The following is a 27,217-nucleotide window of genomic DNA, read 5'->3' as shown; positions in this document are numbered from 1 at the left end:
ATTTAAATACTAATTATTAGGTTAAAGCGATGCTTTAATTCGAATCTCGGACTTCGATACCCAGACTGGGTCTCTAAATGTAAGTTCATTTTTTAAAAATTAAGGTGATGTGGAGCGCTTTTTTGCCAGTGCGTGCTCTTGTGACGGCTGGTTCATTTTAATTAAAAATATTAAAGTGCATCTTTAGCGCACTTAGCGCGTGCTAAGTGAATAGCGGGTTAATTTTTAGTTAAAAAATGGTGTGTTTAGCGCGAGCGCACGTGCCATGGTGGTGTTTAGGGTTCATGTTAAAAATTAACTGTGAATTTTGGGGTAGCGAAAAAAAATAATAAAAATAAAAAAGGAAAAATACCTGGTAGTGGTGTATGTGAATGCAAAGAATGCGCTCTCCTCAATCCAAAAATATCTAGATTTTTTGCTAGATGTTTAGTTGGTGTTTGGATAAAAAAGGATTTTTGTTTTTGTTTTTGTTTTTGTTTTTTTAAAATGAATTTAGGATGTAATTCAGTATTTGTACAGCCTAGAAAATATGCCAAAAATAAGTAAAAATGTTAATGGAATTGTTAGAAAATTTTCCAAAATTAATTTGGAATTTTTAAAGCATTTTTAATTAATTTTTTCATTTTTTGGGTATTTTTAAAAGAATTTGGAATTTTAAAATGGTCTGAAATGTTTTTTCTTGAAATTTATAGGGTAGAAAAATATGGCAATTTGTTGCAGAAATAGTGGGAATTATTTTATTTTTTTTTGTATTTTTTTAGAATTTTAAGTGTTTTTGAATGTGTTTGTTTAATTTGCAATGTTTTTTAAAAGGTTTTCGGGTATTTAAAATTAACAATCCGGGAAAATACCCAGGAATAGGCTGCAGGGCAGCTGCGTGTCAGCAACCGGCTAACAAGCTCCCGCACACGAACAAGCACGAACAATCTCAATCACCCATACACGCGTACACACCTGTGCGTGTGTCTGCATCTCGAGGGTGTCCGCGGGTGGGACGGGGGTTTATGGAGGGGGTTTCAGTGGGTGATCGGCGGGTTGCCTATGGGGGGGAAGAGGGGTTATGGAGGAGGGTTTTGTGGTTCAGCGGTTTGGCAGCGTAGGACAGGGGGCTTATGGGGAGTAGGGTGGGTTTGATGTGGTGTGAGGGTGGGACTGGGGGCTTACAGGGAGGTTGGGGGTGGGTTTGTGCAAAGGTGGGGAGGAAAGGGGGCTTAGATAGGTAATGGGTGGGTTTTGTGTCTGTGTGGCTGGGGTGGGGGAAAGGGGGCGTGGATGGGGTAAGTGGGTGTGTTAGGTGTGTAATGGGGGGGGGGGGGGGGGGGATGTGTGTAATGGGGGGGAAGGGGGGTTTAGATGGGGTAAGGGGCGTGTGTTAGAGTGCAGGTGGCACGTGGCGGGCAGTGGCGAGGTCAACGGGCACAGGCAGGAGCAAAGAATGATAGCGTGCAGGCGGGGCGGCGGGCTTCACGGGTTGGAGGCGGGAGACTGTGGTGGGCGGCCATGTCATCAGCGGCGCGTGCAGGTGGGGAGGCAGGGCGTTACGACGCTGTCGGGCAGCAGGGTAGGGCCACAGCACAGGCGGGGAGAACGTCACCGCAACGGCACGAGCGGGCGGCACGACGAGGAGCGCAGGGCACAGGGCAGCCAATGGATGATGGCGGCTTGGCACGGCGTACAGGAGGCGGGCGCACGGACGGCGCCGTCAGCAGCACAGGGCGGCGCCGACAGCGAGGAGGTGGCAGGCGTCACGCGAGGACGGCGGGAGCAGCGGCCCCCCGTCAGAGGGCGCTGACCACGAGGGCTGGAGGGCGCTGTCGGGAGGGGAAGGAGGGTAGGAGAGGAGGAGAAGGGTAGGAGAGGGAGAAGAAGAAGATAATGGAGGGGAAGCGGGAGAAGGAGGGGAGGAAGGAGAAAATGGAGGAGGAGGGGAGGGGAGGGAACACACAGGGAGAGGGAAAGAGGAAGGGAGGTAGTTAGGGTGGGGAGGGGTCGGGGTAGGGAAGGGTTGGGGGGGGGGGGTAAGGGCACCCATGGGGGGGGTGGAAAAGGGTGGGAGGGTATGGGCAGGGGCCCATGGGGGTGGGGGGTGCCCGAGGGAAGGGATGGGGAATTGGTAGGGGCCCAAGGGGGGTGGGGGGTTGCCTATAGGCGCCTAGGGGTAGTCCATGGGAAAGGTAAAAAAATTTGCCGTGACGGGATCAAAATAATGCCAGGATGTCGGGACGGGTCACGTGGACGCGACCGAGGCGCGTGGAGGCACGTGAAAGTGAAAACAGGCGCGTTCACGCACGGGACGAGGCGCGCGAAAACACAGAAAAATAAAGAAAAATTAATATCTCCCAATCCGGACATCAAAACAAAAAAACTGGGCAGGACAACAGGGGGAAGATAGGGGAAATGTGCAATGGGGGTTCCGGGGGAAAGACAGGGTGTTCACGTGCAAAAAACACAAAAAGCGGGTCAAAAAGCGCAATTAAAAATTAATATCGAAAGAGCCGTGCATCGGAACGAGGTTCAAGAAAAAGGAAAAATGCGCAGAAAGACGTGCCCGACAATCGTATCATATCAAAACATAGTTCTGACTGAGATAAGACGCGTTCACGTGAGAAAAACCCAAAAAATAGACCCGAAAATGGAATCGGAATTTAATATTGGATGAACCGCTCGCGGGAATGACATGCAGTAAAAAGAAAAAATGTCCGCAGGAAGGGGTGGCACAGGTTTGTCATGTCAAAACGTAGTTCCGATTGAAGTAGGAGCCGGCATACGGTGCGAGAAGAAAGGCCAGGGAGCCTTATAGTGCAGTGCACAGAAACAGATCGTGCTTTGTGCATTGAGAGGCCCATCCCGTGCATGCAACACTTTATTCACACTTCTCACCTCTCATTTGATTGGAAGGGAAAAGACTAGTCACTCGCCCCACCCTCTGTCTCACACTCTGTTGATAATTACAGAGGGCAACCATACTCACTTCCTCATCCGGTTAGGATGAAAGCTCACATCACTCAATTGTTTGTCGATGAAGATCGCGCCGTCAGGTGTTGAAGAGGCGTACCCAGGGAGGTAGCCATCAAATCGAACATTGTGTTGGATAGGACATGTCGTCTGCTAGAGGACAGTCAAACACTCTGTAGAGAGACCCAGGACATAGCGTACCAAGGGAGGCAGCTTCAGAATTGGATCCTGGGGATATTAATTGATGAATCCACTTTCTAGACTGCTGGGTGTTACCACCTTTTCCACAGCCAGCTTCTTGCCCAAGGGTATTTGCTATCTTTTCTTGGAACGAGGCCTGCTATGACAGGGAATTTCTTCATTTTCTCCCATAACAGTTTTGTTTTTTCTTGTGTATTTTCTTTTCTTTTCTTTTCTCCTACTCTAGAGGGTGTTTCCACCTTTTCTCGAAGAATAGGTCGGCATGACAGGGACCTAAGTCCTTTTCTCCCATAACCGATATGTATATTTTTTTCTTTTCTCTTTGCTTTGTTTTTTTCAATTTAAGCAAGGGAATGGTGAAAATACCACTTGTCAGAACCCATCTCACCATTGCCGCTGGTGAAAAATAGAGGATAAGAGATCAAGGCTGGAAGGTGGAGTTGAGGGGACAGAGGGTTGCGTCCACCTCATCAGGAGTGGCTGAAGAACGGCTATCAGAAGTAGCATCATAAGAGTGACAGTGCCACGCCAACGGGGGAAAGGATCAGGTGATCATGATTGTCAAGATCCCCAAGGAGGAAAGTACTTCTTCAGACGATATCCATTGATCAGGAAGGGATCATCAGAGGCATCAACGGTCTGCACTTGGACAGAGCCATTAGGGTTGACGGCAAGTACCTTATATGGGCCCATCCACTACTGTTGGAGCTTGCCAGGAAACTTGCCAAATCGTGAACCATAGGCTAGGACCAAATCAGCTTCTTTGAACTCCTTGTGCTTGATGAAGCTATCATGGTAAGCCTTACGTTGAGCTTGCATGGCTTCCATGCACTGTAGAGCCATCCTACGAGTTTCGTCCAAACATTCCAAGTGCAGGAGACGGCGTTGCAGTGAATCATCGTCCCCCAAACGCTCTTTGATAGCCACTCTCAAAGAGGGCAATTCTAGTTCAACAGGGAAAACAGCTTCTGTACCATACACCAGCTGGAAGGGTGTCTGTCTTGTTGCTGCTTTATGGGAGGTTCTGTATGCCCAGAGGGCCTCTGTAAGTCGATCATCCCAATCACGATGATGTGCGGCAATCGTTCTTGTCAGGATCGAGCAGAGGATGCGATTGGTGACTTCGACTTGGCCGTTAGCTCTAGGGTAATAAGGAGTGGACTTGCGATGGCGGATCTTATACAGCTCTGTCAACTCTTCCATGACTTTATTAATGAAATGAGTGCCTCGGTCACTTATCAGCTGTAAGGGATTGCCAAAACGGGTGATGATATTCTCGTACATGAACAGGGCCACGCTGTTACCATTGTCCTGCTTTAGGGCTTTAGCTTCACACCACTTTGTGACATAATCCGTACATACGAGGATGTATCGGTTCTGCTTCCTTCTAGTAGGAGGATCAATTGGACCTACGAAGTCGATGCCCCACTTCTCAAACAACTTTAAAGGAAGGATAGGTTGCAGTGGCATGGCACTTGTCTTGGTGGGTTTCCCCATTCTCTGACAAGCATCGCATCTTTTACAGTAATCATAGGCATCCTTATGAATGGTAGGCTACCAATATCCTGCTAGTAGAGCCTTCCTGGCTGTGGCTTCTCCTGCAAAGTGGCCTCCACATGGCTCATCATGGCAAGCCTTCAGAACAATCCCAATCTCAACTCCTGCAACACATCTTCTAAGCACTTCATCTTTGCCTTACTTGTACAGTGCACCGCCTAACAGGGTGTAGGGGGCTGATTCCAACATAAGCTTCTTCCTTTCCTGACTAGAAATGCCAGGAGGGTACTATTAGGTTGTCAGTAGATTGGCAATGTCTGCATACCAGGGGGTTACAGTTTCTACCAGGAATAGGGAAGCATCAGGGAGGTTACAGTTTCTACCAGCAATGTCTGCAGTTTGTGGGATACGCGACAGATGATCAGCTAGAACATGGGAACGACCAGGTTTGGTAATTACCTCAAAGTCAAACTCCTGGAATAGAAGGAGCCATCTCATCATTCGTCCTTTCACATCCGCTTTGTTCATCAGGAAGGACATGGCCTCATGATCCACATAAAATATAAAGTGGGTAGATAGGAGGTAGTGGCGGAACTTCTCTAGGGCAAACACCATTGCCAAGCACTCAAGCTCTCTCACTGTATAGTTCCGTTCCCTATCCGTGACTTTTTGGCTTGCATAATAGATCGGTTGATCCAGCTTCGAGGAGCCCTTCTGGCATAGGACTGTGCCTAAGCCTTCAATGGATGCATCAGTGTGGACATGAAACTCCTTCATCCAATCAGGAGGCTGCAGAATAGGTGCCTCAATTAGACACTGCTTCAGAGTGTTGAAGGCTTTGTCACATTCTTTTGTCCAAACAAACTCTGCATCTTTCCTCAGAAGCTTGTGCAAGGAGGTTGCCTTTGTTGCAAAATGAGCTATGAACCTTCTGTAGTAACCCACGTGGCCTAGGAAGCCCCTCAACTGTTTGAGGTTGGTGGGTGCTGTCAGAGCTGCGATCTTTTCGATCTTTGCAGGGTTTGTTGATATCCCTTGTGCAGAGACAATGTGGCCCAACAGAACTCCAGAAGAGACCCCAAAGATGCATTTGTCAGGGTTGAGGGAAATCCCATACTCCCGGCATCGATCAAAGCATTGTTCCAAATGTCCCCAGTGTTCACAGATCAAACTATAAACACAGAAGTCATCCAAATATACCTCAATGAAGTCGTGCAAATGATTTTGGAACGCGGCCATCATGACTCGCTGGAAAGTAGCAGGGACATTGCAGAGCCCAAATGGCATCACTCGGTAAGCATAGGTCCCCCATTCTGTGGTGAAAGTTGTTTTGGATTGGTCTTCTTCTGCTATTTGCACTTGGTTATATCCACTGAATCCATCTAGAAGGGAATAAAGCTCATGTCCTGCCACTGTGTCCAACAGTTGGTCTGTGAAAGGAATAGGAAAATGATCCTTCTTCGTCTTGGAATTGAGCTTGCGGAAATCCACACATATACGAAGCTTGCCATTCTTCTTGGGTACAACCACGATGGGTGAAACCCATTCACTATTTGCCACTAGATAGATGAACTCGGCTTCCAGAAGCTTTAGCAGCTCTGCTTTCACCAATGTGGAATAATTCAGGTTCATTCGCCTCTGTCGTTGCCGAACTGGCTTGGCATCAGGCTCCAAGTCAATATGATGCTGGCATATTGTGGGATCAATCCCCTTTAGGTCTTTGTAGGACCACGCAAACACGTCCAAATTCTCTTTCAACAAGTTGTACAAAGTTGACAACTCCTCTTCTGGTAGACTGCTACCCACCTTCAAATGGCGTTCAGTGCCATCCGCATCTACAAAAGTTAACTGCCTTTCACCTTCTACTTCACGGATGAAGGTCCCACGTACTGCTTCTGGATACAGATCTGACTCCTTCAAGGGAGTGGTGTCCTCTTCTGATGTCCCGCTAGAACCAACTTCTTCTTTTGGTGGAGACTTAGGTTGCTCCTTGAGATGTTGGAATGGGATTAAAGCCGTTTCGGGTTTGGTTTCAAGATTAGTTACCTCTTGGCTTGAAGACTCATCTTCTGATGACATGTCCAGGAACGTCACATAACAGGGACCCTCTGATGCCTGTTGGAATCGTGAGACTGATGCTTGTTGGCACGGTGCATCATCATCATCTTTCTTTGGCAAGGATGGGTGAGGATAGCAAGAGCCACTACTGAAAGATAGCTTGGTCTTCTTAATCCATTTCTTATAAAGATTTTGCATATGAGAAGATCCATTTACCAGACCAAATGGTACCCTCACTATTCTGTCCCACAGCATGAGCTCGTCTGCTTTTGATGCTTCTAGAACTTCTTCATCGTATGTATCCTCTTCAGGTGGGATAGGCTCTTCCATCTTGCTTTCATAACCTTCTTCTTCCATATTCTCTCCCTTCTCTTCTGTCTCTGTCTCTGGCTCTGTCTCTGTTTCTGTCTTTGGCTCTATCTCTGTAGGAGCTCTGTAAGAGAAGAACAGGTTCTCTGTTTCATCTTTTGCCTCTGTTTCTGGCTCTGCTATGGCTACGTAACAGGGAGAACAGTACATCCATGCTTCTATCTCACTGTCAGAAGTGATTTCGGAAATCGTTCTTGGTTCAGGCAGGAAGTTTTCACCCATTGACAGGGACTTTGCATCTTTTGGGAGTTGGCTTACAGTATCCACTGTTAAGGAACGTGGCATTGTTTTCTTGGGAAGGATCTGCTTGACAGCATCTTCGTCTGCTGATGTTCCATTTGTGGCCTCATTAGGGGAGTTAGAAGATAATTCCAAGGAGGTGGATCCATGCCCTTTTTGAGCACTATATAGCTTCAGCACCACTTTATTAGGTCCTCTACCCAAGGTCAAGGTTCCTTTGAACCAATCCGTCCTTGCTCTGGCTTCAAAAAGCCATGGTCTGCCTAGTAACAGAGGGTAGGATGTACCATAAGAGTTTGGCTTCACCACCAGATAGGTTAGCCAATAATCTTTTCCAGCCACTGTAGTCTTCACATATGGGAGAATGCCCAAAGGCTTGATTTTGCTCTGATCCGCCAGTCTAATGAGCCATTGGGTGGGTTGCACACCTTGTAGGCCTAGATCCTTCATTGTCACATCCGTCATAATGTTCACTGATGAACCACCATCAATTAGTGCATTTGCAATGAAGCAGCCTTCTATCCACACGCCAGTCTCTGGGGTACCCAGATCTAGGAAGGTGTTAGCCACGTCCACTTCTTTTACAGACTCTGGAGCTTTGTTGGACTTTGTTGCTGATTGGGGAGCAATCCTTAATCCACGTCTTCTTGTCAGTATACTTTTGAACCTTTTGCGGCAACTGGGAGATAACATCAATAATTATCGGAATGTAAGGTTTGGTTTAAAGGTATCTAGATCTCTGACCAGATCATATTCCTTAATAGGATCCACTGGCTTCTCTAACTGGTTAGGGAATGGGGCAACACCCATTTTCATTTTTCCTCTTTCTTCCAACAGAGGCATCATGGGAACTTCTTCTGACACTTGTGGCACTCCCTCCTCTTCTATTTCCTGGACCTCTGGTCTTGTCTCTGGAACTCTCTCTGTGACTCTCTGTGGCACTGTGGTACTCTGTACGGCATTGTCAGGCTCTTTTCTGTTCTGTTCTTTTGGTGGAAGATTGAACTTCACTGTTCTGGCAGGAGGATTATTTTCTTTCTGGATAGGTGGTTCCTTCTTCTTTGCACGTGTGATGGCAGCAACTTCCAATTCCACTCAATTGGAGGTAGACTCTTGGGCCTTGGCCGGACTATTAGTAGCACTGTTTTTCACTGGGGCTGGGCTTGGATAGTCTTTTGCAGTGTGGCCTTCTCCTTTGCATCGATTGCATAAGGGCTTGTAATCTACTGACCTTCTGGGATTTGGACAATTTGGTGAAATGTGTCCCTTTTCTCCGCATCTATAACACTCCACTTCTGATCTCTGACCACCGCTAGACTGTCTTCCTCTATAACTTTGAGAGGGAAATCTTCTGGGTCCGAAATTAGGACCAAACTCTCTAGGCTTGGGTTCAATATCCTGTGTTGTCATTTTGGATTCCAGCAAGTTGAATCTTGCGTCCTCTTCCTTCCTTCGCCTATCATGCATCTCCTTCAGAGAGCAAATATCCTTTGTATGGTTCTTCCGTAAATAGTAGGAACAAAAAGCTCCAGGGATGGTTGGTTTTTGTGTACATTCGGTGGCTAAATGACCTGCTTGATGACACTTACCACACCAAGTATTTGACCGCATCACATCTCTTCCTTCTCCTGCAACGTTGGATATGCTGGCAGTATTCACTTTCAGCGTCTGTAGCTACTCTGTAATCACATCCATCAACTCCTTTTTTATATTTGCAACTGAGTTGGATAAATAATCCTTCAAGCTTTCTCCTCCTGAGGTACTGGTAGTAGGGTTTTGAGGAGTCTCTGTAATCACTACATAAACAGGTTGGGCTGGTGTAGAGGGGTCTCTGTTCTGATTCTGATTCAGAGCTCCTGTTTGAACTATTGGTTGTTGGCTCTAGTTGGTAGGGTTCCATTGTTGCTGCTGATTTGGCATTGGGGAAATTGGTTGGGACCATTTGTGTTTTGGTTGAACCATCATTTGAGACATTGATTGTGGCCACTGTGGATTTGGTGCACTGTGCTGTGATACTGGGGGCATCTGTTGGTAGGGGTAGGGGACTGTCCCTGGGACTGCATTTGGTGGGTACATCATTCCTGGCATTAGAGGAGGTAGGACTCCTCTTCCTGGATTCATCGCCAATCTAGCTTCCACTTCATCGTACAGTCTAGCACCTTCTGTTGCAGCTTGTAGTGTGGCTGGTCTTTGCAGCTCCACAAACTTATGGACTTCTAGTTGTAATCCTCTAAGAAACACCCCCTTCTGAATGCCATCATCTAGATTATGGTTAGTCCATCTCTTCAGGATGGATTCCATTTGTGAGATATAAGCTTCTACTATTTCTCTAGAGGACTGACTTAAATTCATAAATTCCTCTCGCATCCGCTCTTCAAAACCTTCACGCCTGAATTTAGTGAGGAAGGCCAATTTCAGGTCGTCCCATGTGCCAAAAGTTCTTGCTGCTTGTCTCTCATACCACTGAAATGCCGCACCCTTGAAAGTGGCGGGGAATATTGCTAGCCAATGCTCAGGGGTTCTGGCATTGTTAGCCACACATGCTACCATAAACTCTGCTACATGAAGATCGGGGTCTTCATTGTACTCTCCCTTAAAAACTGGCAACGGGACTACATTTGCTGGCCTGTCATCAATATTTCCAGGACAGATCTGGCTTGGAAGTGGACCTCCAGCAGGAAGAGGAAGGGCTTGATGTGCCATTGGGACTTCTGTAAAGAGTTCTGCAAGGGCGTCAAAGGCGGCTTCTGCTGCGAGCTTGTTCTCAGCTTTGATTTTTGCTTTCTCTCTTCTCAGGTACCTCTGGACTCGTTCTAACACTTGCCTCTTTATTGCATCATTCATCAGGGGGTTGACTCCACTATGTTGTTTAGTGCTCCACAGAGGGATAACAAAAGGCTTCAGTCTCTGGAGGACTGTCTTGCCAATATTTCTTCTACTTCTTCCTTTTCAATGTCTCTGAATTCTGCTTTCATGCCACTGCACAGAGGAAGGTATTCGGTTCTGATGGTGTCAAAATGCATACGTCTGAGCATTGTGGTGGTGCCATCATCATAGTAATGCCAGCTTCTGATGGTTTCAACAGTGTATGTTGTGAAAAACACTCTGTCTACCAACTTCCAGTGGGTTGCCAATTGGACAAACAGAAGATTATCAGTGCACCAAGCATCCCATGTATCTTGCTGTTGAGCATCCACGAATAGATTCCAACTCTTTTCCTTCTTGCCTATACATTATAAAACACATGGATTGCAATAAGACATCCACTTTTATGTAGTTTGTGGAAACATCTCCCATCCTAAGGATCATGACAAGGTTCATGATGCTCATAGTTGTGCTCATGTCTGTACCTCTTTCAAACAACTCACAAGAGAAGAGATCATTTTAGCAATTTTAGTTTTCTAGGTGCAATTTGACTATAACTATTAGGGAAATAAAGGTTTCTCTTTCTTGCAAAATATATTTGTCATTTTCTTTTTGTGCATGGAAATGCATGAAAGAGCCGATTGTGCCTTTACATGTTAATCTTATTCATTTGTAGAAGTGTGGGTGAGTATATATAACATGAGAAATAAGAAGTGTGCAAAAGAGCATTTTACTATCATCACATGCTAGTCTTGTTGGTTTGTATAAGTGTAGTTGAGTAATAAATAGCATGATAACAAGGATAACATCATGCATATATTTGTGCTTTGAAATATCCATTCCCCTTTAGACCCAACAATGTAGGCCATGGAATGAAAGTTCCTTGGTATGAAGAATACATTCCTCACCATATTGTGTCAAACATAAAATAAAGTATACCATGTGTATACCTTTCAAGTGTTTACATAAAACTTTTTAATGTTGTATTACTTTTCTCCTTTTATAAAGGGGGGGCTGGTTTTTGTGAAAAGATGGGGGAGAGAGAGGGAGCGGAGCTTAAGCTCTTGCAAGAAGCACAAAATACATGGAGAGAATGCACATAAGATTGGAAGTTGAAAAACCTAGTCTTCTTCTTTAGAATACGAGTCTACCCAGAATAAGAGAGAATGCAACATACATAATATACAAGTGGTCCATAGTGTAAACATGTTAAGTAGAAAGATGATTAGATAGATATCCCATAACTTGGGTAGGTGTAGTAACTGATGTCCAACTATAAAGCATCATTGGAATGATATGCTGATATAGGGGCCAACCATGTTCATGATATGAATGCAAAAACAATCATCCATGTATGTGAGTGTTAGCTTGTGTTGAGCTTGACATCTTAATAGTCCCCCTCAAGCCCCAACTCCATGACTTGTACTCCAAGTGAGCTTTGAAAATGCGAAAGCTTTTTTGCTCCCAGGGCCTTGGTGAAAACGTTTGCAACTTGCTTCTCTATGCTCACATATATGAGATTAATCTCACCTATCAAGACCCATTCTCTGATAAAAAGGTAATGAACCTTAGTGTGTTTCATACATGTATGAAACATTAGGTTTTTGGCAAAGTGTATACTACTCATATTGTCATAATAAATGACAACTCTCCTATCTACTATATCCTAAAATCATTAACTAACTTTTGCATCCAAGCTACCTCACATGTTGCCATAACATCACTTCTATACTCTACCTTTGTGCTCGATAATGCAACAATGGGTTGTTTCTTACTACTCCAAGTCACAACCCCACTCCTAAAGGAAAATACATAGCCATTGGTGGACTTCTTGTCAGACCCATTGCATGCCCAATCTACATTAGTACAACCAAATAGCTGTACCACTGAGTTAGCCTCATAAAAGATACAATAATCTGATGTGGCCTGAAGGTACCATAAGGTACATCTCACACTATCCAAATGAGGCTTATGAGGCACCTACATAACTTGACTCTCCAAGCCAACTAGGTAGTTACAATTTGATCTGGTAATGGTAGTGAATATCAAACTTTCCATCATCTTCTTGTACATTGTGGGATCCTTCAATATCTTAGAGGCACTTGAATATATATACCATACATCATCAACCATTACTATTGGTGCACTTGCATTTACTACAATCATCATATGTTCCATAACAAACAACTTCTCATGATCAACTTGATTACTGGTAGATGCATAATTGTTATGCTATCTTCTCCGATTTCTGTTATTTTCACCTCTTCTCTTTTTTGGATAGTCACAATTATAGTATTCTCCATTGTAATAACTTTCATTCTCTCTGTCATGTCCTCTACGGTCCCCCTACCTTGAGAGTGGCCTCTACCTATGATGACTGCTTCTATGACTCATGGGATTGCTCCTCATTTTGCCCATAAAGGTCACCGTTGCGGTCTCTATTAGCACGGCCTCTACCTCTACCTTTGTTCGAATAGAGCATCTATTTTGAACTATTTTTGCTTAATGACAAAGAAGATGCAGCAAGACCCAAGTTTTTCTCTTCTAATATCAACGTAAACATTAAATTTGCAAAATCAGGAATGGAGTCTCTTGTGTTGATGGAGGTTCAAAATTGCTTGTACACCTTATTTGAGCCATTCAAACATGCAGCTGATTTATCACCATCATCAACTTGCACTATAATAGACCCAAGAGATTCAACAATGCTCTCGCTAGCTTTGGTGTTTGTACCAAAAAATTTGACTAGGTTATTCCATGCTTTTGCAAGACTATCCACATCCTATATATGCTCAATCATATTGTTTGAAACATTGATAGAAAGTGAGTATATAACTTTTTGAGTACCCTGGTTTTATTCTTTAAATACCTTGGCCTTCTCAAGTGTGGCATTTTCCTTCGATAACTCGAGTCTTAGCATGATCTCCTTCAATGTATTCCCAATAACTTTACTCATAAGGAAATTGGTCAATCTAAACTTCTAAGTATGAAACTTATACTTTCAAGGTTGTTGCTCATAATTTGATTGAATCCCTCAAGCATTATGTAGTAGAACCCACAAATTTGCATTTATCAACAACTTGCTATTTTAGGTAAACTATCACATGTACTGAACTTAATACATAAGCATACCCTCAACAACACTTGTAATGTCTAATAATCTCAAAATATTTTTTGCTACACATGATACCTGCAACTTGTTGTTGCGAAATGACAAGGATTGTAGAGTTCGCGAATCTTACCAAATTCGCATATGAATAGCCTCAAAATCTTGAATGGAAGTTGAAATGCAGCCAAATCACAAATTGACCATGCAAGCTTAGAGCAAAGGTTTATAACGTGTAAGAAATCCAAGCTTGTGAAGTTGGCTTGTCAATCAGAGATTGTATTAGAGAGATCTCCACAAGTGCACTCCTCATAGTAGGGTATTCTTGTAGACTCTTGTGCTTGTGGCTCATAGTGCCTTGCTTGAATGCTACTCTCATACCACGAAAAGATGGGGGATAGGCAGGGATCCTAAGCTCTTGTAAGACACAAAACACATGGAGAGAATGCACACATCATTGGAAGCTCAAACCTTAGTCTTCTTCTTCTTCTTCACTATATCAGACTACCAAGAATAAGAGAGGGTATATGATACATAACATACAAGTCGTGCATAGTGTGAATACACTAAGTAGAAAGATTACTAGATAGATATCCCATAACTTGGATAGATGGACCAATTGATATCTAGCTATAAAGAATTACTGGAATGATATGCTAATGTAGGTACCAACCGCGTCTATGACATGAATGCAGAAATGGTTATCCAGGTATGTGAGTGTCAGGTCATGTTAAGCTTGACATCTCAACATTTTGGAGACATCCAAAGATGTTCCTATGCAATACAAAATAGATGAAAGATGTATAAGCTCATGAAGGCACAAATACCCCTAAAATTTGTTTTATTTAAAAATTTGAAATCTAAGAAGTATATCCCTAAAGAGAATCTTATGGGTCATGGGTATGGTACTCATGATATAATCAACTAAATTTGTGCATGGGTATGGTACTCATGATATAATCAACTAAATTTGTGCATTGGGCTATAATATCATTATTGATTTCATTACCAATGCTTTCCAATATAGCAACATAATAGTAACTAAATCTTTGTGACATTCTATATGTGCATTTAATGGGAAAATTCTCCTAATTGAATGAAACAATATTTCTAACATTAAACTGTTATTCTCACATTTCATTATGCACTAAAACCAAATTGTTATTTTTACATTTCTAATATTATTCTTAGATTGCATAGGCATTCTATCCAAGTGAGAGAAAAAAAGAGATAAGCTATATTTACATCTTATAAGATGCATGAAAGTTGTGTGAGGTTGACATAAATCAAGATTTTAGTTACAATCCACTTCAAGATGCCATTGGAACTGTCACTAAATTGATTGCTTATTATGCATTCTCTATTTAATAAATTCATGTCAATAAATTAATGACACACTTTTCTTTAAGTGTTGATGATGATCTAGCATGGCCATGAGACCATTTAGAGACCAGTATTCCTAGTGCATCACTTAATGGGGTGATCAGAGCACTGTGACGGGGATATCTCGTACAGGTAGTACAAGTTATAAAGGGGGAAAGAAGTGTCTGCCAAGTGTAAGAGTGTACACAAGGACCAAGGAGTTACACGTAAATGAAGACGGATTGAGTTCTAAGAAGAGGAAGTGCATTAGCATTGTGTATATGTATTTATGTGTGCATCCAAGGACGCTTGGGAATGTTTACTTGTGTGTAATGAGCATCGCATTCATTTGGGGTCATCCTCTCCCCTACAAGTCAAGGTTTAAGGTATTTTCTTTCATTAAGAAAGACGAGAGAGGGAATTCTCTCACTAAGAAAGACGAGAGACGTGATCATCTGGAAGTGAGGAGAGAAGTGATTTTCTTATTCTAAGGTCTAAAATGACACAAGCTTTTGTGTGGAATTCAATATTTAGGTTGAGGCCCAAGGCAATCTAATGAACTCTCCTTATTTATGACTCAAGGTGGTTACATGGACTACAAGTTAAGAGTACAATTTAAAAAGCTGTTTTTTTGGAAAATCCATTTTTAAACTATCTCACAATAAAAAAACGAACTCTTAAAATGGGTCGCATGGGTTATCGCAAAGAGCGTGATCTACAACTTTCGTGTTGGATGTTTTTTCATCCAAACAACACACAAAGAGATATCTCAAAATTAGCGCTGTAGAGTGAAACAACCACATATTTCATGAAGATCAACTCAACTCTCTCTCCAAGAAGAGAAGCTCTTGAAAGCCTATAAAAGAGGAGGCTCTCCTTGGGTGTAAGGGAGAGGTGAAGGAAGCATCACTTTGCATGTATCCAAGGGGAGAAGAGAAGGTACAAGTCATGCGGAAGCCCTATTGAAATCAAGTGTTGCGGAAGCCCTGCTGAAATCAAGTGCTGCAGAAGCTCTGGTGAAATCAAGTTCGAAGAGGAGAAGAGAAGGTCCAAGTGCTACAGAGGGTCTACTAAAATCAAGTTCCAAGAGGAGAAGAGAAGGTGCAAGTGCTATGGAAGCTTTGCTGAAATCAAGCGCCAAGAGGAGAGCCCCACACATATTGTGTAGGAGAGAAGGAGACTCAAGAAGGATCAAAAGGTACCAACTTCCAAGTTGTGCAAGTGTTAGCTGGTTGTATACTGTGCAAGGAACCGTGATCTTGTTTCCAAGATCTACAAGTAAGAACTGGCTTATGTGTAATGGAGGATCTTTCTCCTTGTCAATAATATAACTCCAGAAGGGGGGGACTGGCCCATCTTCCAGTCCCGAGTGTGTTGCCAATTTCTCTACCTCTCTCTCTACATCTTTCTTTTCTCTTATCTATTCTCCCTCTGTGCCAACATAATATTCACCATATCTATTTTAAGTATATAAGAAAGTCAAGCGTGTATCTTGGATTTTATAACAGTGGTATTAGAGCAGGTCTCTTTGCATTTCTCAAAGTAAAGGCGATCCTTGCAAGAAGAAGGTAAAGATGGCAACTGATGAAGCACCTACAAGTGAGCAATTACACGCTCAATTGACAGAGTATTGTAGCTAGTTGGAGATTCCCAAAGTACATCAATTGATTGACAACTTAAGGGCAAGGGAAGAAGCTGCTTATGAAGGACCGAATCCTCCAAAAGGTGGTGATACTGGAGGAAACACCATTGTACCAATTGATGGTGAAGATGCAAAGCATCCAATTGCTGAGAAGCTTCCTAGAAGGAAGAAGGATTCTTGGGTCAAGAAGAGTAAAAAGACCTCACCTCGAGTGAGGCAGATAAGGAGGGAGTCATCTCCCTCAGCACAACCAACTACTCCCCTGATTACTCAAGTTCCTCCTCCTCCTCCTCATCTTCTAGTTTCTACTCTCTTGCTTCTAAGTCTCGTGCAATCCGCAAACGGACAAAGAGGGACCATAAGAGGAGCAAGATTAAGAAGATAAAGACTTTCAAGTCTGAGGATAAGGATATAAAGTTTGACTCGTACTCCAGTAAGAAAGATCCTGCTAAGGCATTAGCCTTTGTTAGGCAATTTGAAGTTGCTTTTTCTGATGGTAATTTCTCAGAAAAGTCCAAGTTAAGGCATGTAAGCATGCACTTGAAAGACACCGCTAGCAATTGGTGGTTGACTCTCATTTTGGAGGGAAGGAAACCTACAATTTGGGAAAAGTTCAAGAAGAAGTTTTATGCTCAGTTGTTGCCTCCTGATTTTAAGAATGATGTCAAGAAGGAATGGGATTGGCTAGGCCAAAAAGAGCATGAAAAGGTCACTAGTTATGTGGACAAGTTTTGGTCTACTCTTCTCAAGGTTACTCCTTTCATGGAGATCATCGATGAAGAGAAGAAAAGGAAGTTTGAAGCTGGCCTACTCCCTCATTTACACAGAACCATGAAGGTGTATCCACATGAAACCTTATCTCGCATGATGGAGCCTGCTCTCATAGTTGAAAGTTTACATACACATGGTACATCTTGAAAGTTGGAGATGAGTTCTTATAGTTTATAGAGCTAGACAAGAGCAACTCTATGATCAACCAAGAGACATGATTAATCGAAGAAGACCTACCCTAACCCATGACCAATATTCAAAGCCAGAGGGTAATAAGAAGAAGCGCAAGTATCTCTCACCCTCTGAGATACAAAAGTACAAAGAGAAAGAAAGGTGCTTTCTTTGTGGTGAGTTAGGGCATATGAAGCCTGATTGTCCTCACAAAAGGAAGGAAGCAAATGTGGTTAAAGATCCTCCTCTGGCATCCTCAAATTCTATTCCGAATGTGCAAGCTAACACTCATTCAAATGAGAAGAAAAGACAACTCTTAAAGGGTTTGGGAACACTCAACAATCAATGAGTTTTGATACTCTTTGATCCATGGTTCACATATAATTTTGTGTCAGCAAAAACTATTTAAAGGCTACAAATTGCACCAAATCGATTGGGAATACCAATTGGATCAGGTTCGACATTTGAAGGACTTACAACCAATTCTACTCCTATTCAAGGGAAGTTGAATCTTAGAATTGGGGATTATCACGACCAAGAATCTTTTCTACTTGCACCCATAGGTAACTGTGATGTTATCTTAGGCATGCCTTGGCATTACAAGATTAGAACTCTTCTCGATTTTGTTAAGACCATTTCATTTCAATTAAAGGGTCGAAACATAGTATGCATTGCTGATACTGGAGATTGGCATGTGCCAATGGTTAGTAATGACATTTCTAAAGAAATGAAGAAAGCTATTTCTGCATACATGATTTTTGTGATAGAGTTTAAAGAAAGTAATGATTCAAGGGCAGTTGGTGCCTCTAATGAACACACAATACCAACTAATGCTTCTAAGTCTCAGACTTTAAAAGAACCCCTCTCTTTAATTGATCAAGCTAGACATGATTTTGTTAAATAATATGAAGATTGTTTTAGTGATTCACTCCTAGGAGAGTTACCTCCTAACCGCCCGGAAGATCACACAATTGATCTTATCCTAGGCAGTTCACCACCTAACCAACCATCTTATTGAGTAAGTGCAAGTCAGCACAAGAGGAGATCCTAACACAAGTAAACGAACTGTTGGAAAAAGGGTTAGTTCAACCTAGCTCTTCTCCATACTGCTCTCCAGTCTTACTTGTTCAAAAGAAAGACGATTCTTTTCGTATGTGCATAGACTACAGATCTTTGAACAAGATCACAATCAAGAATCGTTTTCCTATCCCAAGGATAGATGATATCTTGGATAAGTTGCAAGGGGCTAATATCTTTAGTTGCATTGATATCAAGAGCGGCTATCACCAGATACGGATAGCACCTGAAGATGTTCATAAGATAGCTTTTCGTATGACATTTGGACTATACAAGTTCTTAGTCATGTCATTTGGTTTGACTAATGAACGCACCGCATTCAATTGAATGAAAGAGAGAATTTTCAGACCTCACTCAAAGTTCACAGGTTGATGACATTCTAATATTTTCAGGGTCTGAAGAAGAGCATTAAAAACATATATCTATTGTTTTTAAAGAGCTTCGCAAGCATAGACTACAGGTCAATGCTAAGAAGAGTGAATTTTTCATTTTGAAAATTCATTACTTAGGCCATATTGTTTCTCAAAATTTGGTGAGAATGGATGCTGAGAAGATTCGAGCCATTGTTGAATGGCCTACATCTACTTCTGTACATGAAGTTAGAAGTTTCCTGGGCCTATGTTCATACTGTAGGAGGTTCATACGAGGTTTTGCGTATGTTGCATCTCCTCTACATGACCTTACTGAGAAGGAATGCCTTTATGCCTGGGATCAAGGCAACTACAAGCCTTTGAAAGAATTAAGTTTCTTGTGACTCAAGAACCGGTTCTCATAGTTCCGGATCTTCAAAAACCTTTTGAAGTTCACTGTGATGCTTCTGGGGATTGTATTGGAGCTGTGCTTAACAAAGAGCATCATGTAGTAGCATTTGAGAGCCGACACCTAAAGGACCATGAGCTACATGCTCCAGTATATGAGAAAGAGCTTATGGCAGTGGTACATGCTCTTTAAGTATGGAAACACTATTTACTTGGTACAGATTTTGTTATTAAAACAGATCACCAAAGTCTAAGATACTTTCTCACTCAGAAGAAGCTCTCAGAGAAACATATGCGTTGGGCAAATTTCTTATCTATGTTTCATTTTCAAATCCTTCACACATCTGGAACTAAGAATGTGGTAGGAGATGCTCTATCACGGCGATCTTGAGTAAATGCAATCACAAATGTTTACCATAACGAGTTCATGGATTTACCCAAAATGTATGCAAGCGATTCCGACTTCTCAACCATATGGAATTAGGTTAACTCAAGTCAGTCGATTACACCTTACTCGATTCAAGATTGTTATTTGTATCATCATCAAGCAATTTGTGTAGCATTACCATTGTGACAGAAGGTAATGGATGAAGCACATGCATCTCCATATGCTGGACATAGGGGTATTCCACCCACTACTCAAGCATTGGAAATATATTTCTTTTGGCCCACTCTTAGAGCTGACATCGAAAGATATGCCCGCGAGCGCAAGATATGCCAACAAGTAAAGTATGACAAGCATAAACCACCTGGTCTACTGAAGCCATTACCTATTCCCAATGAGCCTTGGGAAAGTACAGCCACGGAATTTATCATGGATCTTCCTCGCACACAAGCAAGCAATGATGGAATCTGGACTATTATTGATAGATTCAATAATCAAGCTCACTTTATACCTGTGCGAAAGACAATCAAAGCCGATCATATGGCTAAGCTATTCATTGCTGATATTTTCAAGCATCATGGCATGCCTAAGTCCATTATAAGTGATCGAGATCCCCGCATGGCCAGCCTCTTTTGGCAAGCTCTCTTCGAGAACCTTGGGACAAAGTTAAAGTTTTCATCCTCAAACGGATGGGCAGAGTGAATGTAGTAGCTCTATTGTATTGGACGTTTTGAAATCCTATTTGATAATCAAAGAGAATGGGAAAAGTATTTGCCTTTAGTAGAGTTTGCATACAATAATACGATGCACTCTAGTATTGAAAAGGCACCCTTTGAGATCATCTATGGTAAGCCTCATTTACAACCCATTCTTCTTACGAAGGATAGGATCTTTGCAGCAGATGTGCTCAGTTTATGATTGAGAGAGAACTACAAGACTTTCCAGATCTTGTTAAGGACTATGTATCCCCTCTACAATTGAGGTCAACTGTTTACAAGCTAGAGGGATGTCACTAAATTGATTGCTTATTACACATTCTCTATTTGATAAATTCCATCATCTAGCATGGCCATGAGACCATTTAGAGACCAATATTCCTAATGCATCACTTAATGGGGTGATCAGAGCACTGTGACGGGGATATCTTGTACAGGTAGTACAAGTTATGAAGGGGAAAATAAGTGTCTACCAAGTGTAAGAGTGTACACAAGAACCAAGGAGTTACACATAAATGAAGATGGATTGAGTTCTAAGAAGAGGAAGTGCATTAGCATTGTGTATATGTATTTATGTGTGCATCCAGGGATGCCTGGGAATGTTTACTTGTGTGTAATGAGCATTGCATTCATTTGGGGTCATCCTCTCCCCTACAAGTCAAGGTTTAAGGTATTTTCTTTTGTTAAGAAAGACGAGAGATGGAATTCTCTCACTAAGAAAGACGAGAGACGTGATCCTCTGGAAGTGAGGAGAGAAGTGATTTTCTTATTCTAAGGTCTAAAATGACACAAGCTTTTGTGTGGAATTCAATCTTAAGGTTGAGGCCCAAGGTAATCTAATGAACTCTCCTTATCTATGACTCATGGTGGTCGCATAGACCACGAGTTAAGAACACAATTTAAAAAGCTATTCTTTTGAAAAATCCATTTTTAAAATATCTCGCAATAGAAAAATGATCTCTAAAAATGGACCGTGGGGGTTATCACAAACAACGAGATCTACAACTTTCATGTTGGACATTTTTTCATCCAAACAATGCACAAAGAGATAGCTCGAAATTAGGGCTGTAGAGTGGAACAACCACATCTTGCCTGAAGATCAACCCAACTCTCTCTCCAAGAAGAGAAGCTCTTGAAAGCCTATAAAAGAGGATGCTCTCCTTGGGTGTAAGGGAGAGATGAAGGAAGCATCACTTTGCATGTATCCAAGGGGAGAAGAGAAAGTGCAAGTGCTGCGGAAGCCCTGTTGAAATCAAGTGCTGTAGAAGCTCTCCTGAAATCAAGTTCCAGGAGGAGAAGAGAAGGTGCAAGTGCTATGGAAGCTCTACTGAAATCAAGTTCCAAGAGGAGAAGAGAAGGTGCAAGTGTTGCGGAAGCTCTATTGAAATCAAGTTCCAAGAGGAGAAAAGAAGGTGCAAGTGCTGCGGAAGCTCTGTTGAAATCAAGCGCCAAGAGGAGAGCCCTACACATATTATGTAGGAGAGAAGGAGACTCAAGAAGGATGAAAAGGTGCCACATTCCAAGTTGTGCAAGTGTTAGCCGATTGTATACTGTGCAAGGAACCGTGATCTTGTTTCCAAGATCTACAAGGAAGAACTAGCTTATGTGTAATGGAGGAGCTTACTCCTTGTCAATAATATAACTCCACAAGGGGGCAGGAGTGGCCCATCTTCCAGTCCTTAGTGTGTTGCCAATTTCTCTACCTCTCTCTCTCTGTATCTTTCTTTTCTCTCATCTATTCTCCCCTTGTGCCAACATAATATTGGCTAGATATATTTTAAGTATATAAGAAAGTCGAGCGTGTATCTCGGATGTTATAACAGTGATATCAGAGCAGGTCTCTTTGCTTTTCTCAAAGTAAAGGCAATCGTTGCAAGAAGAAGGTAAAGATGGCAACTGATGAACACCTACAAGTGAAAAATTACAGGCTCAATTGATAGAGTATTGTAGCTTGTTGGAGATTTCCGAAGTACGTGAATTGATTGACAGCCTAAGGGCAAGGGAAGAAGCTACTTTTAAAGGACCAAATCCTCCAAAAGATGGTGATACTAGAGTAAACACCATTGCACCAATTGATGGTGAAGATGCAAAGCATCCAATTGCTGAGAATCTTCCTAGAAGGAAGAAGGATTCTCGGGTGAAGAAGAGTAAAAAGACCTCACCTCGAGTGAGGTGGATAAGGAGGGAGTCATCTCCCGCAGCAACCAGCTACTCCCCTAATTACTCAAGTTCCTCCTCCTCCTCATCATCTTCTAGTTTCTACTCTCTTGGTTCTAAGTCTTATGCAATCTGCAAACGGACAAAGAGGGACCATAAGAGGAGTAAGCTTAAGAAGACAAAGACTTTCAAGTCAGGGGATAAGGACATAAAGTTTGACTCTTACTCTAGTAAGAGAGATCCTGCTAAGGAGTTAGCCTTTGTCAGGAAATTTGAAGTTTCTTTTTCTGATGGTAATTTCTCAGAAAAGTGCAAGCTAAGGCATATAGGCATGCACTTGAAAGACACCGCTAGCAATTGGTGGTTGACTCTCATTTTGGAGGGAAGGAAACCTACGACTATTGGGGGTAAAGGTGCCTGTGCCTAGCCGCCCGTGTATTGCTACACTGACAGTCACTGCCACTGCACACTGCATGTGGCAGGTGCCCGTCACCATCACTTTACTCTTTATTCTTTTAGTGATAGTTTGAATAAAGAAAGGCCCGGTCACACATTGTGACTATTGGAGTTCCCATTTCTTGTCTCTCTCTTTCTTGCTCTTGCTCTCCCGCCATAGCTCTCCAGTGCAAGCTTTAATCCTTCTCACCTTTCAACTGGTATCAAAGCCTGGCTTCTCGACTCTTGAGCTTGGCTCGTGACTTTCTTAGCTTCCCATTGACTCCCCACTCGCATTGGGTCTCCTTCTTCCCGGTAGCCATAGCTCATTCTCTTGAGCTCCCATCACTCCCCGGCTTCCTGAGCTTCTTCGTGGCCTATTGAGGCACCATCAGGGCACATTGAGGTGTTGCTTCATTATTTCAGATTTTTATTTCAGTCCACAGGTCTAGGCAAACAGGGCAGCCACCATTGAAGCTTCCAACCTTCATATCTCTTTGCCCCCGGTTATGGGCTGCTAGAGACTTGTTCCCTGGCCCCTTTGGCTCATGTTTGAGCCCTCCAACCACTCCAGAGTTGCCACGTGGACCATATAGAAGCAACAGCAACATCATGCAATCTGCACCTATTTTTTGGGCAGCCACACAGTCAGCCACTTCAGCTCCAGCTCTAGCTTGGCATTGATCACTTGTTCAGGCTCCATTTCAGGCCTTTTTGCACATGTATTGCACTTGGCATTGATCCTCTGAGATAAGGCATTGGTTGATGGATGAAAAAAGAGTTTCAAGACTGTTATAAACAGTCCACAGACATTTGATGCTAGTGCTACATTCATAGTTTATGCCTATGCTTGTTTGGGCATGACTACATAACTGGTTTGATGCCTATTGCATCCTGATTGATTGGGGATTGAAGCTACATGCAATGCTATGATTTTGCCTTGATTGTAGGGCTGGAAATACTCAATTTATAATAGTAAATGTATGCTAAATACTCTTGGGCTGAAGCTATCTTTCATGCTTTGACATATGCCTATTGGTTCCGGGTGTATGTCTTGGGTTATGCTATGATGTATTGATCATTGAGGGACGAATTCGAGCTTGTCATTGGATCCGGATGCTTTTGGAAGCTTGAGCTTATTTCAGCCTGCACTTATTGACATCGGTCTATGCTTGACAGTGGTTAGTGCTTTGACAATTATATGCTCTTTGGGTACATGCTTACCCGCCGACGCCTACGGCTTGATGCATTTGTCTTGGCACAGTGTACCATGTATTTGTTGAGCTTTAGTGCTCTCTAAAGACTTGGCTTGGATTCTCATCCGCTATTCCGAAATTTTGTATTGGATGTCATTTTGGTTGTCAGAGATATTTATTGGGATGTATGTCTTGCTCATGGATGCTACCTACAGTTGCTTTGTAGCCATCATGCTCTTGGGATGCTATTGAGGCATTGTCTTGGTTACCTATCTTTGGTACTTTGACTTGGTTTGATTGAGGTGTTGAGCTAGTTTATCCTCCTTTTGTGCTAGTGGGAGCATCTTGTATGCTTGACCGACATTGAGCAGGAGGTTTATGCTATTTTGAGCATTTTGCAGATACTTGAGACTTTGGGAACTCTTACACTTAAATGTTGCATGGTTCATGCACTAATATCTTGGAGTTGCTTTTGACCTGAGCTTGGGCTTTGCACTCTTGTAAGCATACACCTGTTGGTGTCAGGTCTTGCCAGTGTTATGTATACTTTGCCCTATTGTCCAGGGGGTATGCCTACTCACACTGACGGATGCTTTGGTGATATGTTTGGGTGTTTGCTTAGGGTCTTGATGACTCTTTGGTGCTAATTTATGGCTGTTTATGGCTGCTCATGTCTTGGCTGTCATTTATTGACTTGGTGCAGTGATTTGGTCAGCAATTGACTCTCACAGTACCGTGCTGTCATTTATTACAACAAGCATATAACTCCAGACTAACATGGATTTTTTATGCTGAAATATTCTGAAATGATGTACTTTCACTAGTACTTGGTAGGTAGCAGCTTTGATTACACTTTTCTCGCCATTTTCTCTAGATTTTGGTGATTTTTTTGTCATTTTCTGCAGTAAACAGCAAGCAGTTTTGAACTACCTGTAGTCTTCCAGCCTGCATTATGGCGAGTTCCTCCACTGATCATGATATTTTCAACATCACTAAGATTGATGGTATAAATTACTCTTATTGGAAGAGCTAGATTTGGCAGGTATTGGTACAGAAATCGCAGATCAAACCATTGAGGTTCAGGTGGGCAGCTGCCTGCAACTATGCTGGATGAGGAATGGTTTGAGCTTGATGAGTTATGCAAGTCCACTATTGTATTGTCTCTCACAAAACAGGTCCATTACAATGTATTTGAGGAAGAATAGAGTGCATGGCAGTTCTGGTATAAAATCAAGAATTTCTATGACAAGAAAAGTCCAGCGAGTCAGATGTATTGGATGAAGTAGCTTATGGATTTGCGCATGAAGGAGAATGTGACCATGTCTACTCACTTGAGCCAGTTCCATGCTATATTCAAGAACTTGACTTCGCAGGACATCACTTTTGCAGAGGATGTCACTCCTCTTTTCTTGCTTTGTACTCTTAATGAGTCATGGGATGTATTTCGCATTGCATTATGTGCCTCTGCTGCTACCTTGAAATTATATGATGTTGAGAGTGCTCTTGTGCAGGAAGAGGTTAACCGTAAGAATTTGGATGCCTCTCATGTGTCGCATGCTATGACAGTTAGAGGCAGTAATGATGGATATGGAAAGCATGGCAGTGGCAGTGGCCATGGATGGGATTCTCAGAAATCTTAGTCCAAGTCTCGTAGGAAGTCACGTAGCAAATCCCGTGGCAGGAATGCAGATGTTACTTGTCACCATTGTGGGAAAAAGGGCCATATTAGGCTACAATGCCATGAACTGCACAATAAAAGGCACAAAGATAAGGGAGAAGACAAAGTGCATGATAAGTCTTCTGATTGCAGCATAGTGCCTGCAAAGTCCAGTGTTAAAATTGAAGAGATTAATGTTATACAGCCTAAGGATGTTGATGATGATGATTATATCCTTGCAGCTTCTTCTAGTGCTTCACAGATGACAGAGATATACTCTATGTATGCACAGTGTTGGCTCTTGGACTCAGATGTGTCCTTTCATGTGACACCTTGCCGAGAGTGGTTTCATTCATATTGTACTATTTCGGGTTCTATGCGCTTGGGTGATGATAACTCTCTTGATATTGTGGGCATTGGTGATGTTAGGTTGCAGTTTCCTTCTGGCAGCAGTTTTGTTATGCAAGATGTACGTCATGTACCTGCTTGGAGACGCAGTCTCTTGTCATCTGGACAGCTTGATGACGCATGTTATCATGTATCTTTTGGAGACTCTGCATGGAAGATCACTCGTGGCAGACTTGTGATTGCGAGAGGTGCCAAGGCTGGTAGTCTCTATCCCTTGATTGTATCCGCTTCTTCCCTTGATCATGTTTTGTCTGTGGGTTCTATCCCACATGTATCTCTTTGGCATGCCCATTTGGGGCATATGTCTTTGAAGGGAATGAAAATGCTTTCTGGTTTGCAGTACTTACCGCCCCTTGATTATGCATGTTTTGATTTATGTGAGCATTGCCTTTATGGCAGGCAGACTAGGTCTATGCATAAGAAGTTTGGTAGGCCACACATGAGTGAGCCCTTGGCATTGGTACATTTGGATGTCTGTGGGCCTATGCCTTGTCAGTCTATGGGTGGTGGAAAGTATTTTGTTACGTTCATAGATGATTTTAAATGAAAATTTTGGCCTTATCCCATTAAGCTGAAATCCGATGTCTTGGCTGTGTTTCAGAGATGGCTTGCATTGGTTGAGAACCAGTCTAGGTATAGGCTAAAATGCCTAAGAATAGATAATGGGGGTGAGTATGTCTCACGTGCTTTTGAGCAGTTATGTGATGAGAGGGGTATTAAGTGTCAGTTGACAGCCCCCTACACCCCCCCAGAATGGTTTGGCTGAGCGGATGAATAGAACCATCTAGGAGCATATACGTTGTATGCTTAGCTATGCAGGCCTACCACAGAGCTTTTGGGCTGAGGTAGTTAGTACAGTTGTGCATGTCATAAACAAATCACCTTCTAGTGGTTTGGATCTCCAGGTTATAGAGGAGGTATGGACTGGAAAACCTCCCTCTTATGCACATCTTCGTGTCTTTGGATGTGAGGCAGTTTGCCATGTGCCCAGGGACAAGAGAAGTAAGCTGGATCCTAAGAGTGTCAAATGCATTTTCCTTGGTTATGGGGATGGAAGCGAGATGGGTTACCATCTCTAGGATCCGTAGGCACGGAAAGTCATCCGCAGTCATGATGTAGTCTTCCATGAAGACAAGATGCATCGGCAGCCTGAGAGAGTTATTGAGATCCGCATGGTCATATTTCAGGAGG

This window comes from Lygodium microphyllum, chromosome 16 (genome assembly GCF_053477565.2).
Source record: "Lygodium microphyllum isolate KBCC chromosome 16, Lygodium_microphyllum_v1.1.10, whole genome shotgun sequence".
Taxonomy (NCBI): Eukaryota; Viridiplantae; Streptophyta; class Polypodiopsida; order Schizaeales; family Lygodiaceae; genus Lygodium; species Lygodium microphyllum.
The sequence above is the reverse complement of the archived record's forward strand: the minus strand, read 5'-3'. Positions refer to the sequence as shown.